At 44.9% G+C, this 21714-nt stretch overlaps 1 pseudogene; it reads left to right on the forward strand.

The window, feature by feature from the left end:
- Positions 1 to 5369: 5369 nt before the first annotated feature.
- On the forward strand, positions 5370 to 5623 carry LOC139225961 (U2 spliceosomal RNA; annotated as a pseudogene).
- Positions 5624 to 21714: the final 16091 nt, after the last annotated feature.

The following is a 21714-nucleotide window of genomic DNA, read 5'->3' on the forward strand; positions in this document are numbered from 1 at the left end:
AAGGAGAGCGGTCCTCCTCACGGTCTGCGGGGCACCGACCGACAGCCTCATGAAGAATCTTCTGGCTCCGGTGAAACCCACTGGTAAGTTGGATGAGGAGCTGTGTACACTGGTTCAGGAGCATCTTAACCCGAGGGAGAGTGTGCTGATGGCGAGGTATCGGTTCTACACGTGCCAGCGACCTGAAGGTCAGGAAGTGGCGAGCTATGTCGCCGAGCTAAGGCGACTTGCAGGACAATGTGAGTTTGATGACTACCTGGAGCAAATGCTCAGAGACTTTTTTGTACTGGGAATTGACCACAAGACCATCCTACGAAAACTTTTGACTGCAGAGACACCGACCCTCAGTAAGGCCATTGCGATAGCATTCAGGCGTTTATGTCCACCAGTGATAACACCAAACAAATCTCAGCACACAAGTGCGAGCAATGTTCATAAATTAATTGGAACTGTGTTTGCGAGCAGAAATGTACTGGGCAGAAACCACGAGTCTGCAACTGCCAGCAGGCCTCAGGTGACCCAGATGACTCAGAGTCCCCAACAAAGGATGAATGCAAGGCAATTCACACCTTATTGGCGTTATGGAGGCTTCCATTCAGCCTATTCATGGCACTTCAAAGGGTATGTTTGCAAGAGCTGTGGAACAATGGGACATCTCCAACGAGCTTGCAGACAAGCTGCAAGCTCTGCAAAACCTGCTAACTACCACGTGGCAGAGGAAGATCGATCCATGGTGGATCAAAGCAATTTCTAGCATCAGAGAGAGGAGGCAGATGCTGAACTACACGGGGTGCACACATTTTCGACGAAATGTCTACCTATAATGCTAAATGTAAAATTGAATGGCTTACCCGTAGCCATGACACTGGCACTAGCCAATCCATCATGAATAAAAAGATGTTTGAGAGACTGTGGTGCAACAAGGCACTCAGACCAACCCTGAGCCCCAGCCACATGAAACTGAGAACGTACACCAAAGAGCTTATCACTGTCCTGGACAGCGCCATGGTCAAGGTCACATACGAGGGCACGATGCACGAACTGCCACTCTGGATTGTCCCTGGTGATGGCCCCACACTGCTTGGAAGGAGCTGGCTGGGCAAAATTCGCTGGAACTGGGATGACATCCGGGCGCTATCACATATCGATGAGGCCTCATGTACCCAGGTTCTTAACAAATTTCCTTCCCTTTTTGAGCCAGGCTTTGGAAACTTTTCCGGGGTGAAGGTGTGGATCCACTTGGTCCCAGAGGCACGACCCATTCACCACAAGGCGCGAGCGGTACCTCACATGATGAGGGAGAGAGTGGAAATCGAGCTGGACAGGCTGCAACGCGAGGGCATCATCTCCCCAGTGGAATTCAACGAGTGGGCCAGCCCGATTGTGCCAGTACTCAAAAGTGATAGCACGGTCAGGAATTGCGATGATTATAAAGTAACTATTAATCGTTTCTCGCTGCAGGACCAATACCCGCTGCCTAAGGCAGACGACCTATTTGCGACGCTGGCAGGAGGCAAGACGTTCACCAAGCTCGACCTGACTTTGGCCTACATGACGCAGGAGTTGGAGGAGCCTTCGAAGGGCCTCACCTGCATCTACACGCACAAGGGACTGTTCATCTACAACAGATGCCCGTTTGGAATTCGGTCGGCTGCAGCGATCTTCCAGAGAAATAAGGAGAGCCTACTCAAGTCAGTACCACGCACGGTGGTTTTTCAGGATGACATATTGGTCATGGGTCGGGACACCGTCGCACACGTACAAAACCTGGAGGAGGTCCTCCAGCGACTGGATCACATAGGGCTGCGGCTGAAGAGGTCGAAATGTGTCTTCATGGCAACAGAAGTGGAGTTTTTGGGGAGAAAGATCGCGGCGGACGGCATTCGGCCTACAGACGCCAAGACAGAGGCTATCAGGAATGCGCCCAGGCCACAGAATGTCACGGAGCTGCGGTCGTTCCTGGGACTCCTCAATTATTTTGGTAACTTCCTACCGGGGTTAACCACCCTCTTAGAGCCCCTACATGTGTAAAGGTGAGAACTGGGTATGGGGAAAAAAAACAAGTCATTGCTTTTGAGAAAGCCAGAAACATTTTATGCTCCAACAAGCTGCTTGTATTGTATAACCCGTATAAAAGACTCATGCTAGCATGTGATGCATCGTCGTACGGAGTCGGTTGTGTATTACAACAAGCTAACGTTGCAGGGAAGTTGCAACCTGTCGCCTATGCTTCCAGGAGCTTGTCTAAGGCCGAGAGGACCTACAGCATGATTGAGAAAGAAGCATTAGCGTGTGTGTTCGGGGTAAAGAAAATGCATCAGTACCTGTTTGGCCTCAAATTTGAACTGGAAACCAATCACAAGCCCCTCATATCCCTGTTCGCTGAAAACAAGGGGATAAATACTAATGCCTCAGCCCGCATACAAAGGTGGGCACTCGCGCTATCAGCGTATAGCTATACCATCCGCCACAGGCCAGGCACCGAGAACTGTGCTGATGCTCTCAATCGGCTACTATTGCCCACCACGGGGGTGGAAATGGCGCAGCCTGCAAACTTGTTGATGGCGGCGCAGCCCGCAGACTTGTTGATGGTCATGGAAGCGTTTGAAAATGATAAATCACCTGTCACGGCCTGCCAGATTAGGACTTGGACCAGCCAAGATCCTCTGCTATCCCTAGTAAAAAAATGTGTACTGCATGGGAGCTGGGCCAGCATCTCCGTTGAAATGCAAGAGCTAATCAAGCTGTTCCATAAGAACATAAGAACATAAGAATTAGGAACAGGAGTAGGCCATCCAGCCCCTCGAGCCTGCTCCGCCACCCAATAAGATCATGGCTGATCTGGTCGTGGACTCAGCTCCACTTACCCACCCTCTCGCCGCAACCCTTAATTCCCTTATTGGTTAAAAATCTATCTATCTTTGACTTGAAAACATTCAATGAGCTAGCCTCAACTGCTTCCTTGGGCAGAGAATTCCACAGATTCACAACCCTCTGGGAGAAGAAATTCTTTCTCAACTGGGTTTTAAATTGGCTCCTCCGTATTTTGAGACTGTGCCCCCTAGTTCTAGTCTCCCTTACCAGTGGAAACAACCTCTCTGCCTCTATCTTGTCTATCCCTTTCATGATTTTAAATGTTTCTAGAAGATCACCCCTCATCCTTCTGAACTCCAACAAGTAAAGACCCAGCCTACTCAATCTATCATCATAAGGTAACCCCGTCATTTCTGGAATCAGCCTAGTGAATCGTCTCTGTACCCCATCCAAAGCTAGTATATCCTTCCTTAAGTAAGGTGACCAAAACTGCACGCAGTACTCCAGGTGCGGCCTTACCAATACCTTATACAGTTGCAGCAAGACCTCCCTGCTTTTGTACTCCATCCCTCTCGCAATGAAGGCCAACATTCCATTTTCCTTCCTGATTACCTGCTGCACCTGCAAACTAACCTTTTGGGATTCATGCACAAGGACCCCTAGGTCCCTCTGCACCACAACATGTTGTAATTTCTCCCCATTCAAATAATATTCCCTTTTACTATTTTTTTTCCCAAGGTGGATGACCTCACACTTTCCGACATTGTATTCCATCTGCCAAACCTTAGCCCATTCGCTTCACCTATCCAAATCTCCTTGCAGTCTCTCTGAGTCCTCTACACAACCCGCTTTCCCACTAATCTTAGTGTCATCTGCAAATTTTGTTGCACTACACTCTGTCCCCTCTTCTAGGTCATCTATGTATATTGTAAACAGTTGTGGTCCCAGCACTGATCCCTGTGGCACACCACTAACCACTGATTTCCAACCGGAAAAGGACCCATTTATCCCGACTCTCTGCTTTCTGTTCGCCAGCCAATTCTCTATCCATGCTAATACATTTCCTCTGACTCTGCGTTCCTTTATCTTCTGCAGTAACCTTTTGTGTGGCACCTTATCAAATGCCTTTTGGAAATCTAAATACACCACATCCATCGGTACACCTCTATCCACCATGCTCGTTATATCCTCAAAGAATTCCAGTAAATTAGTTAAACATGATTTCCCTTTCATGAATCCATGCTGCGTCTTCTTGATTGCACTATTCCTATCTCGATGTCCCGCTATTTCTTCCTTAATGATAGTTTCAAGCATTTTCCCCACTACAGATGTTAAACTAACCGGCCTATAGTTACCTGCCTTTTGCCTGCCCCATTTTTTAAACAGAGGCGTTACATTAGCTGCTTTCCAATCCGCTGGTACCTCCCCAGAGTCCAGAGAATTTTGGTGGATTATAACGAATGCATCTGCTATAACTTCCTCCATCTCTTTTAATACCCTGGGATGCATTCCAGCGGCGATAGGACGAGCTGTCCATTCAGGCAGACTGCCTGTTATGGGGTAACCATGTAGTGCTACCTAAAAAGGGCAGGGAGACGTTCATCTTGGATCTCCAAAGCACACAGCCGGGTATAGTAATGATAAAAGCGATAGCCAGATCCCACATGTGGTGGCCCGGTAGAGTTCTGTGTACGGCAATGCAGCATGTGTGTTCAGTTGAGCAACGTGCCCAGAGAGGCACCACTAAGTTTGTGGTCCTGGCCGTCCAGACCATGGTCAAGGATCCATGTCGACTATGCGGGCCCGTTTCTCGGTAAAATGTTCCTGGTGTTGGTGGATGCTTTTTCAAAATGGATGGAATGTGAAATAATGTCGGGAAGCACCGCCACCGCCACCATTGAAAGCCTGAGGGCCATGTTTACCACCCACGGCCTGCCTGACATACTGGTCAGCGACAACGAGCCATGTTTCACCAGTGCTGAATTTAAAGAATTCATGACCTGCAATGGAATCAAACATGTCACCTCGGCCCCGTTTAAACCAGCCTCCAATGGACAGGCAGAGCGGGCAGTACAAGCAATCAAACAGAGCCTAAAACGAGTCACAGAAGGCTCACTCCAAACCCGCCTGTCCCGAGTACTGCTCAGCTACTGCACGAGACCCCACTCACTCACAGGGGTGCCCCCGGCTGAGCTACTCATGAAAAGGACACTTAAAACCAGACTCTCGCTGATTCACCCCAACCTGCATGATCAGGTAGAGAGCAGGCAGCAGGAACAAAATGTAAACGATGGTCGCGCCACTGTGTCATGGGAAATTGATCTGAATGACCCCGTGTATGTGCTGAATTGTGGACATGGTCACAAGTGGATCGTGGGCACGGTGATAGCTAAAGAAGGGAGTAGGGTGTTTGTAATCAAACTAGACAATGGACAAATTTGCAGAAAGCACCTTGACCAAACAAGGTTGCGGTTCACAGATGGCCTTGAACAACCCACAGCAGACACCACCTTTCTCGAGCCCACAACACACACCCAAAGGATCAACGACACCACCTCGCTTCTCGGCCTTTTGGCTAAGATCAAGTGTAGTATCTGTTCTTATCAGTTTACTCGCTTCTCGGCCTTTTGGCTAAGATCATGCGTAACTGACCTGACAGGGGAGTAGCCACCATGACCTTCGGGTGGTTCTCCCTGGATCAGGAAGGTATATGCTTGCTTTTTTGGAAACAGGAGGTGGGTGGGGTGGCTTGACCCATCCACCTCCACGGAGGTGTGTGGGGGACCTGACCCATCCACCTCCATGGCACGAACCTGGTATTGCAGCACTTCCAGGAATGGTGCAGTGGCTCTAGGCCTTTTGGCTAAGAGCATTGGCGCAGAGTGATCCTTGGCGTGTGCAAGGTGACCTCTGGCGTTTGTGGTTTGACAAAGAATTGGAACGATTGGCTACGAATTTCAAAAAAAAAAAAAAACGACACCACCTCGGACCAGGAAATCGAACCCATCATGCCCAACAGCCCAGCAAGGCCAGGCTCACCCAGCAGCCCTGAAGGGCCAACAACACGCCAGCCCAGCGAGGGCACAGCCAACACACCAGAACAGACATTTGTACCGAAGCAGTCCACCAGGGAAAGAAAGGCTCCCGACCGCCTCATGTTGTAAATAGTTTTCACTTTGACTTTGGGGGGGAGTGATCTTGTGTATCTGTAAAGCATGCACTCCCATGTTCCACCACCAGGGAGTGCATCCCCTGAATCCCAAGGGATCCCAGCATCCCTTGGGAGCACTGTATATAAGCCGGCCCCTAAGGACTGTTCCTCACTCTGGAGTGTCTTAATAAAAACTGAGGTCACTGTTACTTTAACCTCCCTGTGTGCAGTCTCATCTGTGTTAGGAACACAATATTGGGGAATGTACTTAAACCATCCACTTCTCACCTCTGACTGAGCCAGAAAGAAAGAAAGACTTACATTTATATCACACCTTTCACAACCACCGGACAGCTCTCAGTGCTTTACAGCCAATGAAGTACTTTTGGAGTGTAGTTACTGTTGTAATGTGGGAAACACAGCAGCCAATTTGCAGCACTGTGATTATGACCAGATAATCTGTTTTTGTAATGTTGATTGAGGGATTAAAAATTGGCCAGAACACCAGGGATAACTCCCCTGTTCTTCAAAATCGTGCCATCCGATCTTGTACATCCACTTGAGAGAGCAGACAGGGCCTTGGTTTAGCATCTCATCAAAAAGACAGTACCTCCAACAGTGCAGCACTCCCTCAGCACTGCATTGAAGTGTCAGCCCTGGAGTGGGACTTGAACCCACAACCTTCTGACTCAGAGGCAAGTGTGCTACCCACTGAGCCACAGCTGACACTCAGTCACTCATCGAGGACATTCCTGCCTAGCCATGTCAGTCGTACAAGTGAACAGCTATTGGATGTAACTCTTACATCAGTGACAAAATACAATTATTTTAAGTGCAGATTAATTTTGGAAACCTAATCAGTTATATAACTTATTGCAATGAGACTGTCGCTTTAAATTTTCATGGGTTTCTGTGGTGCGAGATTGGCAAAACCCCCAGAAAGATAAGAGTACATGGTCATTTCTGCAGGGGCTTCTGTTGATCTTCTGCCAAAATAACAGAGGGAAATTAGGAGAACCTTGCAGAAATTCTTCCCTTGCGAATGTGTTGACAGCAGAGTCAAGGTGGGTCAGTGATATTGCTCTTGGAACCTTGTCTTGCCAGATATGTCGACAGGCATAAAAATGTGAAGGAATTAGTATAGGGTGTCAGACCAAAGGTGAGACAGAGGACACCTATTAGTAAGAAAGAAAAACTTGCATTTATATCGCGCTTTTCACGACAACCGGATGTCTCAAAGTGCTTTACAGCCATTGAAGTACTTTTGGAGTGTAGTCACTGTAATAATGTGGGAAACGTGGCAGCCAACTTGCGCACAGCAGCTCCCACAAACAGCAATGTGATAATGACCAGGTAATCGGTTTTTTTGTTATGTTGATTGAGGGATAAATATTGGCCAGGACACCGGGATAACTCCCCTGCTCTTTTTCGAAATACTGCCATGGGGTTTTTTTTAGTCCAACTGACAGGGCAGTTGGAGTCTCGTTTTAACTTCTCATTCGAAAGACGGCACCTCTCGATAGTGGATGTATTGTTCTTAATATGCATTTAGATGATTTAGTAAATGTTATGTTGACAATATGATCTTCCCTTTGTGCAAATAATACATATTTGCATAGTTCTGGGAAGATCCTAGAAATTACTAGAGCTAGAGCCACTGCAGACATAGATTAAATTAAACCACTCAACACTTAACATTAAATACTCAGGCCACCTGTTCTTTCAACTTTAAGCTAAAATTGAGGCTTCCATATTCACCACTTTAATTCAGATTTTTTTTATTTTTTAAGGACTGCAAAGTACCTTGGATTTCACACAGAGTATGTCAAGAAGTGAATCATGTATTTCTGCTTAGCCAGATTATACACTGCCAACGTTGGTGCCACTAAAAGCTATTTAAAGCACACTGCCATGCTATTGCTCACGGAGAAAATGGATGGGCTTATAAAAGGCCTGGAGTCATCAATTAATTAATTGAGTCAGCGCTGTCATTATTAATTACAATGATGAACTTATTGTGTCCCATAGGATTTATTTTTCAATTTAATGAACATATACAGCATACCAGTCGAGAAGAAAGCAAAGATAAGTACTGTTGGAGATCGAGATGATTGTATAATAGGAAGTACAGAACTCATTGCAGATTAAATGCTAATTTTCATTACTGTGGCATGTTTAATCAATCACAAGACCAAAGATACAGGAAAATATCAGATTTTATTTTACTTTAAATAAGTGTGAAATGATGATGCGCTGTTTGAGTTATTGGGCCAGTGACAAGATTGATTACAACAACTGTTTGTTGTCTAGTATTGGTGAATAAATGAGTGCCTTTTTGTTCTTTGAAGGAAATAAAATGTGAAACGCCTGTAACTGTAAAAATGTGTAATTAAATAACTCCATCTTCAGAAGGGCCTCATATCAGTTTATGCTGTTTAAACTATGTCTAAAATTTGAACTGGAATTACATTATTATTGGCGACTATTGTGTTTGAGCTTAAAAATTAATGCGACTGCTCCAATGGAGTTGAAGCATTTGCATGTGCACAGTTTCTGTGTTTTTTTCGGTTGTTTGCTTACTGGAAAGAAAATATTGTCATCATTACAAAGAAAACACTTTCAAAGGTAAAGGGGGGGGGGGTGGTGTGGGGGGAGAAAAGCGTCGCCACTGCTGCACAGAGCCGCATCAAGAAAAGAAAATCTGCGGCAACAAAACAGTCGACATCCATTTTTATTAATTTTCTTATTTTTTATTAATGTTCTTCTCCTTTCCCTTCACATGGAGCTTGTGCACCGTACAAACATATCTCCACCACCCTCCGCCCATGAAAAAATCAAACTTTTATACTTAAACCAACCCGCACTATTATTATACATTATTAAACCAACCCATAGCTTCATAGATTCCATAGATTTAAGCATGTGATATGACTGTATCATTATACATTCATACTGAAACCACCACAGATTTATGTGCAGAACGCTTCTGCGCAGCTTCGGGTCGTCGGCAACAACTTCCGGCCATCGGCTGCCGTCACTTCATTAAAAATGATATATTTTACTCAGCCTCCACAGCGATCTGCAGTAAACTAATTTGCACATCAGCTCAATTGCATTGCCACGGTTGTACTTCATCTTCAATGATACAATTTTTTCAGAGGAGATGTTGAACTAAAGCCATCTGCCTGTGGATGTAAAAGATCCCATTATGCTACTTAAAGAAGAACAGGGAAGTTCTCCCAGTGTCCTGGTTAACCCTCAACTAACCAAAGAAAATTAAGGAAGACTTGCATTTATTTAACGCCTTTGGGTGGCAGTGTGAGCTGCGAGGAGGATGCTATGAGGCTGCAGAGTGACTTGGATAGGTTAGGTGAGTGGGCAAATGCATGGCAGATGAAGTATAATGTGGATAAATGTGAGGTTATCCACTTTGGTGGTAAAAACAGAGAGACAGACTATTATCTGAATGGTGACAGATTAGGAAAAGGGGAGGTGCAACGAGACCTGGGTGTCATGGTACATCAATCACTGATGGTTGGCATGCAGGTACAGCAGGCGGTTAAGAAAGCAAATGGCATGTTGGCCTTCATAGCGAGGGGATTTGAGTACAGGGGCAGGGAGGTGTTATTACTGTTGTACAGGGCTTTGGTGAGGCCACACCTGGAGTATTGTGTACAGTTTTGGTCTCCTAACTTGAGGAAGGACATTCTTGCTATTGAGGGAGTGCAACGAAGGTTCATCAGACTGATTCCCGGGATGGCGGGTCTGACATATCAAGAAAGACTGGATCAACTGGGCTTGTATTCACTGGAGTTCAGACGAATGAGAGGGGATCCCATAGAAACGTTTAAAATTCTGACGGGTTTAGACAGGTTAGATGCAGGAAGAATGTACCCAATGTTGCAGAAGTCCAAAACCAGGGGTCACAGCCTAAGGATAAGGGGTAAGCTATTTAGGACCGAAATGAGGAGAAACTTCTTCACCCAGAGAGTGGTGAACCTGTGGAATTCTCTACCACAGAAAGTTGTTTCGGCCAATTCACTAAATCTATTCAAAAATGAGTTAGATGTAGTCCTTACTACTAGGGGGATCAAGGAGTATGGTGAGAAAGCAGGAATGGGGTACTGAAGTTGCATGTTCAGCCATGAACTCATTGAATGGCGGTGCAGGCTCGAAGGGCCGAATGGCCTACTCCTGCACCTATTTTCTATGTTTCTATGTTTCATGACCACCGGACGTCTCAAAGCGCTTTACAGCCAATGACGTACCTTTGGAGTGTAGTCACTGTTATAATGTGGGAAACGCGGCAGCCAATAGGAACACAGCAAGTTCCCACAATCAGCAATGTGATAATGACCAGATAATCTGTTCTTTTGTTATGTTGATTAATGGATAAATATTAGCCAGGACACTGGGGATAACTCCCCTGCTTGTCTTCAAAATCGTGCAATGTGATCTTCTACATGCACTTGAGAGAGCAGACAGGGCCTCTGTTTAATGTCTCATCCGACAGTGCAGCACTCACTCAATACTGCACTGGAGTGTCAGCCTAGATTTATGTGCTCAAGTCCCTGGACATAAACCTGGTTAGTTGAGGGTTAACCAGGACACTGGGAGAACTTCCCCTGTTCTTCTTTAAGTAGCATGATGGGATCTTTTGCATCCACATGAGAAGGCAGATGGCTTTAGTTCAACATCTCCTCCGAAAAATAAGTACTGTATTAGAGTGTCAGCTGAGATTAAGACTCTGGAATGGGGCTGTGAACCCACAACCTTCTGACTCAAAGGCAAGTGTGCTACCCACTGAGCTACAGCTGACACTGTATGAATGAAGTACATAATAGCACTATCTTGTCTAGAACAACGTTGACTGTGAACTAGCAGCACTGTGGATTGCATTTGTACTGGTGAAGTTTCCAAAACCCGCGACTACCTTCAGCAGTGGAAATAAGAGCAGGAATGCTTTGCATGTCAAGGAAACTTGCACCACTGAGGTTATCTATAAATCAGAGCCACTTTATATTATGCACTTGCAGCTGAAGTTTTGCAAACTTGCGCTTGGTAGGTGGAATGACAGAGGAAGAGAGAGACAGAGAGGACACACACTCACTCAACCTATTCAGGTGGATGTAAAAGATCCCGTGGTACTATTTGAAGACGAGCAGTGGAGTTCACCAACATTTATCCCTCAAATCACTGCAATTCCAATCAGGAGTGATGTGATATAGTAATATCTTTTGTCGTATGACAATCCCAACTTTAAGTTACAAAAATCATATCTTTCCACAGCCTGTGGGTAACACTGTCAATATAATGGCCCAGGAATTTCAGGGCCTGTCTAGATTCTCTATTTGGAGACCTTGCCTCAAACCTGTCAGAGGGATCATTTTGCAACAGTAAATGTTTTCAAAACACAATTCCAACAAGAACAGTAGGTCAGGATATGTCAATTAAAATGTTGTAGCAATTGGAACCAAAAATCAGCGTAGAAAAGGAAAGGAAAATTTACATTTATATAGTGCCTTTCATGACCTCAGGACCTCCCAAAGTGCTATACAGTCAATAAAGTACTTTCGAAGTGTAGTCACTGTTATAGGAACAACAGCATCAAGCAAAAGTAAGAGTAGTGAGCAGTAGAGTTGGAAAATACATGCAAGGTTCCACTTATATTGTCACGTTGTCTCAATGCAAAGCATTTTGGGTGTACAATTTCAGTCTCTGGTTGGAAAGCTTGTCATTAATGCACATTCATTTTTTTTTCTTTTCACTTCTATCAGTTTTGTTCTTTCTTTTTGGTTAAGACTCCCGGAATGATTCAGGTGGGTGCAGCTACTGCCTGAGTGAGGAAGATGCTTCACAGGACTACTGGAATCTCAGGGCAGGGCTGCAGTGAAAATCCCAAGTCATTCCCTCGATCCGAGACTATCCGTGAGCCACAGCAGAGGAAATCTATCAGTAAAGAACATAAAATAAAAACATTCACAAGAGGGCAGCATGCAAATGATGAAGAAGTGCAGGCATGAGAGTAGAAACCATTTGAGGACTGACTGCACCGGGACAGATATGACTGAATCCATGAGTTGTATAGATGGGCTGAAGATGAGAGGTGGTTGAGGAGAACAGTGATGAAGGTAACTAAGAGTTCAAAGAGAAGAAGAAAGAACAGGAAGCCCGAGACGCTATGGGTGCGCACTGTGATGACACATTTAACATGGATCGGCAGCAGCGGAGTGGTAGTGGGGGAGCGGGTCACCACCGGGATACTGCAGCAGCGGAATTTTGATAATAGAAACATAGAAAACATAGAAACATAGAAAGTAGGTGCAGGAGTAGGCCATTCGGCCCTTTGAACCTGCACCGTCATTCAATGAGTTCATGGCTGAACATGCAACTTCAGTAGCCCATTCCTGCTTTCTCGCCATACCCCTTGATCCCCCTAGTGGTAAGGACTTCATCTAACTCCTTTTTGAATATATTTAGTGAATTGGCCTCAACAACTTTCTGTGGTAGAGAATTCCACAGGTTCACCACTCTCTGGGTGAAGAAGTTTCTCCTCATCTCAGTCCTAAATGGCTTACCCTTATCCTTAGGCTGTGACCCCTGGTTCTGGACTTCCCCAACATTGGGAACATTCTTCCTGCATCTAACCTGTCTAAACCCATCAGAATTTTAAACGTTTCGATGAGATCCTCTCTCATTCGTCTGCACTCCAGTGAATACAAGCCTAGTTGATCCAATCTTTCTTGATATGTCAGTCCCGCCATCACGGGAATCAGTCTGGTGAACCTTCGCTGCACTCCCTCAATAGCAAGAATGTCCTTCCTCAAGTTATACTTCATCTGCCATGCATTTGCCCACTCACCTAACCTATCCAAGTCACTCTGCAGCCTCATAGCACCCTCCTCGCAGCTCACACTGCCACCCAACTTAGTGTCATCTGCAAATTTGGAGATACTACATTTAATCCCCTCGTCTAAATCATTAATGTATAATGTAAACAGCTGGGGCCCCAGCACAGAACCTTGCGGTACCCCACTAGTCACTGCCTGCCATTCTGAAAAGTACCCATTTACTCCTACTCTTTGCTTCCTGTCTGCCAACCAGTTCTCAATCCACGTCAGCACACTACCCCCAATCCCATGTGCTTTAGCTTTCCACATTAATCTCTTGTGTGGGACCTTGTCGAAAGCCTTCTGAAAGTCCAAATACACCACATCAACTGGTTCTCCCTTGTCCACTCTACTGGAAACATCCTCAAAAAATTCCAGAAGATTTGTCAAGCATGATTTCCCTTTCACAAATCCATGCTGACTTGGACCTATCATGTCACCTCTTTCCAAATACGCTGCTATGACATCCTTAATAATTGATTCCATCATTTTATCCACTACCGATGTCAGGCTGACCGGTCTGTAATTCCCTGTTTTCTCTCTCCCTCCTTTTTTAAAAAGTGAGGTTACATTGGTTACCCTCCAGAGTCTATGGAATGTTGGAAAATGACTGTCAATGCATCCGCTATTTCCAAGGCCACCTCCTTAAGTATTCTGGGATGCAGACCATCAGGCCCTGAGGATTTATCGGCCTTCAATCCCATCAATTTCTCCAACACAATTTTCTGACGAATAAGGATTTCCCTCAGTTCCTCCTTCTTACTCGACCCTCTGACCCCTTTTATATCCAGAAGGTTGTTTGTGTCCTCTTTAGTGAATACCGAACCGAGGTACTTGCTCAATTGGTCCGCCATTTCTTTGTTCCCAGTTATGACTTCCCCTGATTCTGACTGCAGGGGACCTACGTTTGTCTTTACTAACCTTTTTCTCTTTACATATCTATAGAAGCTTTTGCAGTCCATTTTAACGTTCCCTGCAAGCTTCCTCTCGTACTCTATTTTCACTGCCCTAATCAAACCCTTCGTCCTCCTCTGCTGAGTTCTAAATTTCTCCCAGTCCCCAGGTTCTGGCCAATTTCTATGCCACTTCCTTGGCTTTAATACTATCCCTGATTTCCCTTGATAGCCACGGTTGAGCCACCTTCCCTTTTTTATTTTTACACCAGACAGGGATGTACAATTGTTGTAGTTCATCCATGCGGTCTCTAAATGTCTGCCATTGCCCATCCACTGTCAACCCCTTAAGCATCATTTGCCAATCTATCCGAGCCAATTCACGCCTCATACCTTCTTTAAGTTCTGGACCATGGTCTCTGAATTAACTGTTTCATTCTCCATCCTAATGTAGAATTCCACCATATTATGGTCACTCTTCCCCAAGGGGCTCTGCACAATAACATTGCTAATTAATCCTCTCTCATTACACAACACCCAGTCTAAGATGGCCTCCCCCCTAGTTGGTTCCTCGACATATTGATCTTAAAAACCATCCCTTATGCACTCCAGGAAATCCTCCTCCACCGTATTGTTTCCAGTTCGGTTAGCCCAATCTATATGCATATTAAAGTCACCCATGATAACTGCTGTACCTTTATTGCATGCACCTCTAATTTCCTGTTTGATGCCCTCCCCAACATCACTACTACTGTTTGGAGGTTTGTACACAACTCCCACTAGCAATTTCTGCCCCTTGGTATTCCGTAGCTCCACCCATACCGATTCCACATCATCCAAGCTAATGTCTTGCCTTACAATTACTTTAATTTCCTCTTTAACCAGCAACGCCACCCTGCCTCCTTTTCCTTTCTGTCTATCCTTCCTAAATGTTGCTACCCTTGGATGTTGAGTTCCCAGCCTTGGTCCCCCTGGAGCCATATCTCCGTGATGCCAACCATATCGTATCCGTTAACTGCTATCTGCACAGTTAATTCGTCCACCTTATTCCGAATACTCCTCGCATTGAGGCACAGAGCCTTCAGGCTTGCCTTTTTAACACACTTAGACCCTTTAGAATTTTGCTACAAAGTGGCCCTTTTTGTTTTTTGCCTTGGGTTTCTCTGCCCTCCACTTTTACTCATCTCCTTTCTGTCTTTTGCTTCTGTCTCCAATTTGTTTCCCTCCGTCTCCCTGCATTGGTTCCCATCCCCCTGCCATATTAGTTTAACTCCTCCCCAACAGCACTAGCAAACACTCCTCATTGGACATTGGTTCCGGTCCTGCCTAGGTGCAGACCGTCCGGTTTGTACTGGTCCCACCTCCCCCAGAACCGGTTCCAATGTCCCACGAAATTGAAACACTCCCTGCTGCACCACTGCTCAAGCCACGTATTCATCTGAGCTATTCTGCGATTCCTACTCTGACTAGCACATGGCACTGGTAGCAATCACGAGATTACGACTTTTGATGTCCTACTTTTTAATTTAGCTCCTCGCTCCTTAAATGGCGGTCATTACATGAAAAGTCAGCAGCCACTGCACTCTGCAGCGTGGCCGCTGCTTTCCGGTGGTAACAGGACTTAAGGAAAGAGGCAATTTTGGCTCCATGGAGGCTTAGTTTAATCTAATTTGTCAGATGAGAAACCCACAGGGTTGGGTAGAATGCTGGCTTTACACCCTGCCAATTATTGCTCTCCAAAACCAGCAACTGATCTCGTCAGTTTCCCGATGGTCAGGTTAGGTTAATATTTCCCCCAGAGTAGCTGACAGGACAATCTATTCATGCTTTTCCTCCTCGTATTCTGGAAGTAAGTACTTGTATAGAAACAATGCATCATACGTGCCTCATACAAACGCAAAATTGTTTTTTGTAAATATATTGGGAATATATTGAATATATTTAAGGTGGCGATAGCAGGGAAGGGGTACTGAGGGAATGATCAACCATGATCTTATTGAATGGTGGTGCAGGCTCGAAGGACCGCATGGCCTACTCCTGCACCTATTTTCTATGTTTCTATGTTTCTAAGATAGACAGAATTTTGAAGGATAAGGGAGTCAAGGGTTATGGGGAGTGAGCAGGAAAGTGGAGGTGAGACCAAGATCAGATCAGCCATGATCTTAATGAATGGCAGATCAGTCTCGAGGGGCCAGATGGCCTACTCCTGCTCCTAGTTTTTATGTTCTTATGTTCTTCTGTTTTGAGCCTACATTTTAATTGCTCTTCAAAAGGTCAAGGCAGCCAGCATATATGCAAAATGAACTTGAACACATGTGCAACTTTGTACAAAAAATAGTATTTCCTGTAAATAATTCCATATTAACAATTCATTATACAAATATGTCAGGGACAGACTAACCCGTTGTTGGTTGCCAGAATTTCAACAGCACAAGAGACTATCATCAGGGGAAAACTAGGTCACAACACCAGATGGGACAAATTTGTCGCATTTTCCCGACTGTATTCCCTGTTTAAACTGGGAATGTTCGATTGAACTATAACAGTGTCTCACCAACAGAGTACATCTTGCCAGAAAGATTGAAACATCTTGAAATCGTTTAAGAAGTCAATTTAATTGGCATCGCTTTTTTTCCTCGGATTATATTCAGCCAAAACAGTGATGAGAGCCGACATTGCAGCAGTGCTTTGAACGCATTGACTGAAAGGGTAGATTCAGATTTTGTTATTTTCGGATGCAGTGAGGCCCTCTTAGAGAACACACCACAGACAAGCCATCTGTTCCCTAGTGTGAGATGCAGCAAAGAGATCTGTTCCTAGCTCCACTTGTGAAACAAATTCACTGAGAACAACTGGTTCTGCTGACATTTCTTGTGTTTGCATATTAAAGGGACATCACGAAAAACATCCGGCTTACAAGCCTGGACTTCTCATTGCTGAATCTTAAAATGCAAGTCAACGGGGCAATTTTTGATCATTACTGTTTAGTTTAAACAGATCAATCATTTGATTTTAGAAGGTTCTAAAGGATGATATCCTGATTGCACTTTTAAAATGACTGAACAGATTGCAACAGGCATAGGGAAGGAAGCTGCTATTTATTTTTAGCAATCGCAATTTTTGTCGTCAATTGGTTAAAAAGTCCCATCCTAGCAAATGAGTTCTATATAGTTACTCCTAACTTTTCCTGCAGAACCTATGCAGCAGTACCTGGGTGTCGATATTTACACTGCCAGCATTCTTTTCTTTTTATTGCAGTCAGTGTGTACATCATTAAACTGCTGGAAACCGTCAGTTGACAATGTTACTCCGTTTTCAAGTAGGGAAAATCATATCTGAAAAAAATAGAATTCATTTTTTTTTAAACTCACTAATAACAGGGCAAACATAAAGTAATCGCTCTTGTGATTCCTGACCCACTTAACTTTCAGGCGTGTGTGTTATTGGCTCTTTGCTGGATTCTTTTTGTACATCCCAATGCTTCTCGTCAATTATGCTCCACATATTGCTTTTCATTTTAGTACTGAAATTGGCAATTTTCAATTCTAGTCCATTTGTAGAATCCCAGCTGGTACATTAATTGTCTGACACAGAAGGATGACGTCAGGCATCACACTTTATCAACTTGCAATTGAAAGAGAAGCTGAACTACCATCCTTTATGGTCGTATCACAGGCGCAACATTGACGAGTTTAGCAGCACGACGGCCTATGCCCGATCTGCGCGTGAGTTCGGGCCACTGCTAAATTCGTCAGGGACTTTTATTTTTTAGGCAGCCCTGGTGACCGCCTGCAACTAACACTGACTGCAGTCAGGGCTTTTTTTTTTAGGTGGCTCTGCCTGTAACTAACACTGACTGCACTAAACACTTAAAATGAGGGTCCTGTGTTTGACTCAGGGCCCATTTGATAAATTTGTCTGTGGCCATGCCGAATTTGCTGGTTCTTGAGTTCGCCCAGCAGATTGTGGAGGGAAGAGTCTGGAATGCAGGCTGCACGAGCTCTATTTACAGCTCAATTAAGGTAAGTCACTGTTTTTTTCTTCTTAGGTGGGCTGGTGGACAATAACTCTGATTTTCTTTGGCAGTTCTTTGGTGGAGTAGGAGATTTGATATTTTTTGTAGAGGTCCTGCAGACTTTCACAGGATTGCAGTCTAAACATTATTGGAAGATGGGTAGGCCGTTTGTTCTGCCGTTGAGGGCTGTAACATGAGGAGGAAGAGCAGCAACAAGGACAGAAAAAGAGAGCTGAACAGACTCCTAGGAGAGCAAACAGGAGGGAAGGCCTCACTCCATGCAGTGCATAGGATCAGAATCTTGTACCTCAACTTGACAGAGCACCAGTGCGTCAAGTGGCTGTGCTTCTCCAGGGAGGCAGCGACTGAGCTTGTTGAACCAACAGTTGCAGCCCATCACCAGGGTATCCACAGCATTAACTGCAGCTTTGACCGTCACTGTGGCCCTAAATCTTTATGCGTGAGACTCCTTTCTGTATCCAGCAGGTGACAGCAGCAACATCTCTCAGCTTGCTGTGCACACTGCAATCAAGGAGCTCGTAGCCGCACTGTTTGGAAGGCGTCAGGAACTCGTCATTTTCCCGATGGAGTCTGCCCAGCAGGAGGAGAGCATGGTGGGGTTGGCGAGAGATCTTGGGTTTCCTCACGTAAGACAGCATAGGCAGCACTGAACTCAGAACTCAATGGGCATTTTACAGAACAACATATTTTCCATAAAACTGCTAAAAATACCAATCACTCTATCTACAATTACTTCTTAATACTGTGTGGATCCTTTCTGCCAGCTCATGTACTTGCTCATGCACCAAGTTGACCACCCCTACAAGATGCTCCCTGAGTGAGATGGGGTTGAGCGATAGATGACTGGTGTTGGGGGAGAATTATTTCTTAAGTTTATAATACTCTTGTTTCTGTACCATGTAAATGTTCAAGCAACAAATTGTCTGCTTAAAACAAAAGACACATTTAGACCCCAACGTTCGTTGACCCCGAGTCATGAAGATAGGGGAAGTAGAACAACGAACGGTTGGAGATGCAAACAGATGTACCTTGCTTTATGTCATTACAGGAAGACAGTTCCTTGTTTTTCTGCTGAACCGGGGAACTAACCCCACTTGTGTGTGCGTGTGCTAGTTAACCTTTGACTTACCTCAATGTAAAGATAGATTGTCATAGCATTACCATATAGGGTAAGAAGTTACAAAAATGTTAGATAATTGGACAATGGTGTAAGGGGGCGGGACCGCCCCCAAAGGTATAATTGTAACTTGAAAACTTTGCTTGGAGAGAAGGATGTGGCGAAGCTGCGGAGTTTCCCCACTTCTCCCAGAGCGCTTTGTATGAATAAACTGTGACGTTTTCTTTCACTGTACTTGGACTCGGTGTGGAACTTATTTCCCTTACAATTGGGATAATACCACTGGAGTACTGAGGCCTGAGGCACCTCTCGTCTCAGGGAAGCAGCTGTCCCAGAGGGACCAGCATCCGGCTGCCTTTCTCTTGAAGTGACACGTCTGATACTCTCTCATGTAGAGGAAATGGATGAGTGGCTTGGCAAAACTACCGGGTTGTTGTAAAAACCCATCTGGTTCACTCATGTCCTTTAGGGAAGGAAACCTGCCATCCTTCCCTGGCCTGGCCTACATGTGACTCCAGACCCATGGCAATGTGGTTGACTCTTAACTACCCCCTAGCCTAGCAAGCCACTCAAAACTGCTACAAAGAAGTATCACGGACTGCAGCGATTCAAGAAGGCGGCTCACCACTATCTTCTCAAGGGCAATTAGGGATGGGCAATAAATGCTGGTCTTGCCAGTGACACCCATGCCTCAATGCCACATTTTAGATACACAGTGATATTTGTGCCCACTCCTTGCAGCCCACTAATGCTGGGCACAGGCTCAGAGGAGCTACTGCTTGGACTGAATGGTTTCAAACTAGGTCTTGAAAGCTCTGTGACAGTGCCCTGTCCAACCATCTGTAGCAGCTCTGCAAGTTGACACTCTGGAAGCCATCAATTTCCTTAGCTGCTCCTACCTCCACTGATACAGTGACGTGAATTATTTGGGGTGGGTTTTGGAAGGTTAATTAGATGTAGTTTTTTTTTTGCAGTGGTTTTGAGATGGTGTATTTTATTACTCCATTTTCCTCCCAAAATGGACAGTGATTCAGAGGAAAATCCAGAGTTTGTATTTCAGCTGAACTTCCAGCTTTTGTTAATTCATTCTCCAATTAATGAACAGCTGCAATATTGCTGAATTCCCACTGGTGGCAGCGCTGAGCCACGAAGCATCATTGTTCCTTGCAACACCAGCTGAAGGAACTTACTGCTACTTTCTGCTCCACCGAAGTCCTGATTCCATCTTAAAACACATACGTCCAAACTCATTCTTGTCATCTCATTGTATTACTCGTTTAACAAGATTTGTTCCCAGTTAGGTAAATGTGCGTTTATAGTCACTTTCAGGGTTCTACTCAGATAGAGCTTCAGGCAAGACAAACTGTTAATAATAGTAACGTTTTATTGTTTACTCTCAAATCTTGACCCTATCACAACTCCAGACTATTTAGACCTCATTCCTATCTTTAGCAGATTCATCCTTCATATTCTAGCCATATTCCTAGAATCATCACAGAAGGAGGCCATTCAGCCCATCGTCCCTATGCCTGCTTTTTGAAGGAATTATCCAATTAGTCCCGCTCCCCTTATTATTTTTCCTTTTCAAGTATACATTCAAATCCTATATCTGTTACTCCACCCTCTCCATAACATTTGAAGTCTCACTAGCGCATACTTGCCACCGTAGCCTAGAAATACTAATTGTAACATTAGCATTAAAAACTCTTAATGTAGTCATATGACATTTCTCTGTTCTTTTACCAGAGATATTTATAGGATTGAACAAAATGAAGAGGAAGTAAAAATAACCGCTGATGTGGAGCCCTGTCACAGAGATAGCAAATTGGTTACTGGTCTTGTCATCTCCTGACTCACTTCTTCCTCCCTTGTCAAGTCATTACCTACCCAAATGACTCCTCTGATACCTTCTGCTACTTTGCCGAACATAGGTTCTCTGGCCTCAATTGTCTCCTTTTTACCATGGATGTACCACTTTCCACACCTCTATTCCTTAGCAGAAGTGTCTCCAGGCTCTTTGGTGTTTCCTTGCGATCAACCCAACCAATCCTCATTGACCACCACCATCACCGCCTTGCGAGTGCCCAGGCAGCTGCCTAAAAGAGGCATCGATTATCCTAATCAGGCACCTAACACCTGCTTCAGGACCCCGATGCCAAATTGGGAAACAACTGAGCCTGAAAGTGCTCTGTTTAGTTTTTTTCCAGGTCTATGACAGTCACTGCAGAAGAGATTTGTTTTGCTTTTTGTTTTACTTACCTCAACATGGAGCCAGGAGGAGCAGGAGCTGCCTTCAGGTCCGTGACTGATGCCTGCACCTTGTCGGTAACATTTCAATGAGGCCGACAGCCAAATTTTCCGGAAACCTGTCGCCGGCCTCTTTAGGCTGTAGTGTAAATGCAGCCTGAATCCAGAGTTAAGGCATGACCTGACACCAGAAATACAGTGAGCTACCTTGGAGATACATTCATACTCTCAGCAAGAGGGACCCTCACCCTGCTTTGCTTCAGAGTCTAATTCAGATAGTCACACCTGATTTACATTCCAAATTTAGCATTGGTATGAAGTGACTTCGACTCCGTAATGATGTTAACTTTGTTGACTGTGCAGGCGTCATTAGATCTTGGGACGAATGCATGTGTGTTAGCAGAAACCTGCAGAAACGTTCAATTAATTAACCACATAATTGCCTGATTAATGAAGTATAAGTTATTGCAAGGCAGTTACTTGTCCATAGGTTTATATGTTCATGGGTTTATATGTAACCTTCAGGGCTGCTGACTGAGTGCCTTGCGGCTCTTTGTCGGCCGGCA

Source organism: Pristiophorus japonicus, chromosome 15, assembly GCF_044704955.1.
Source record: "Pristiophorus japonicus isolate sPriJap1 chromosome 15, sPriJap1.hap1, whole genome shotgun sequence".
In the NCBI taxonomy this organism is placed as follows: domain Eukaryota; kingdom Metazoa; phylum Chordata; class Chondrichthyes; family Pristiophoridae; genus Pristiophorus; species Pristiophorus japonicus.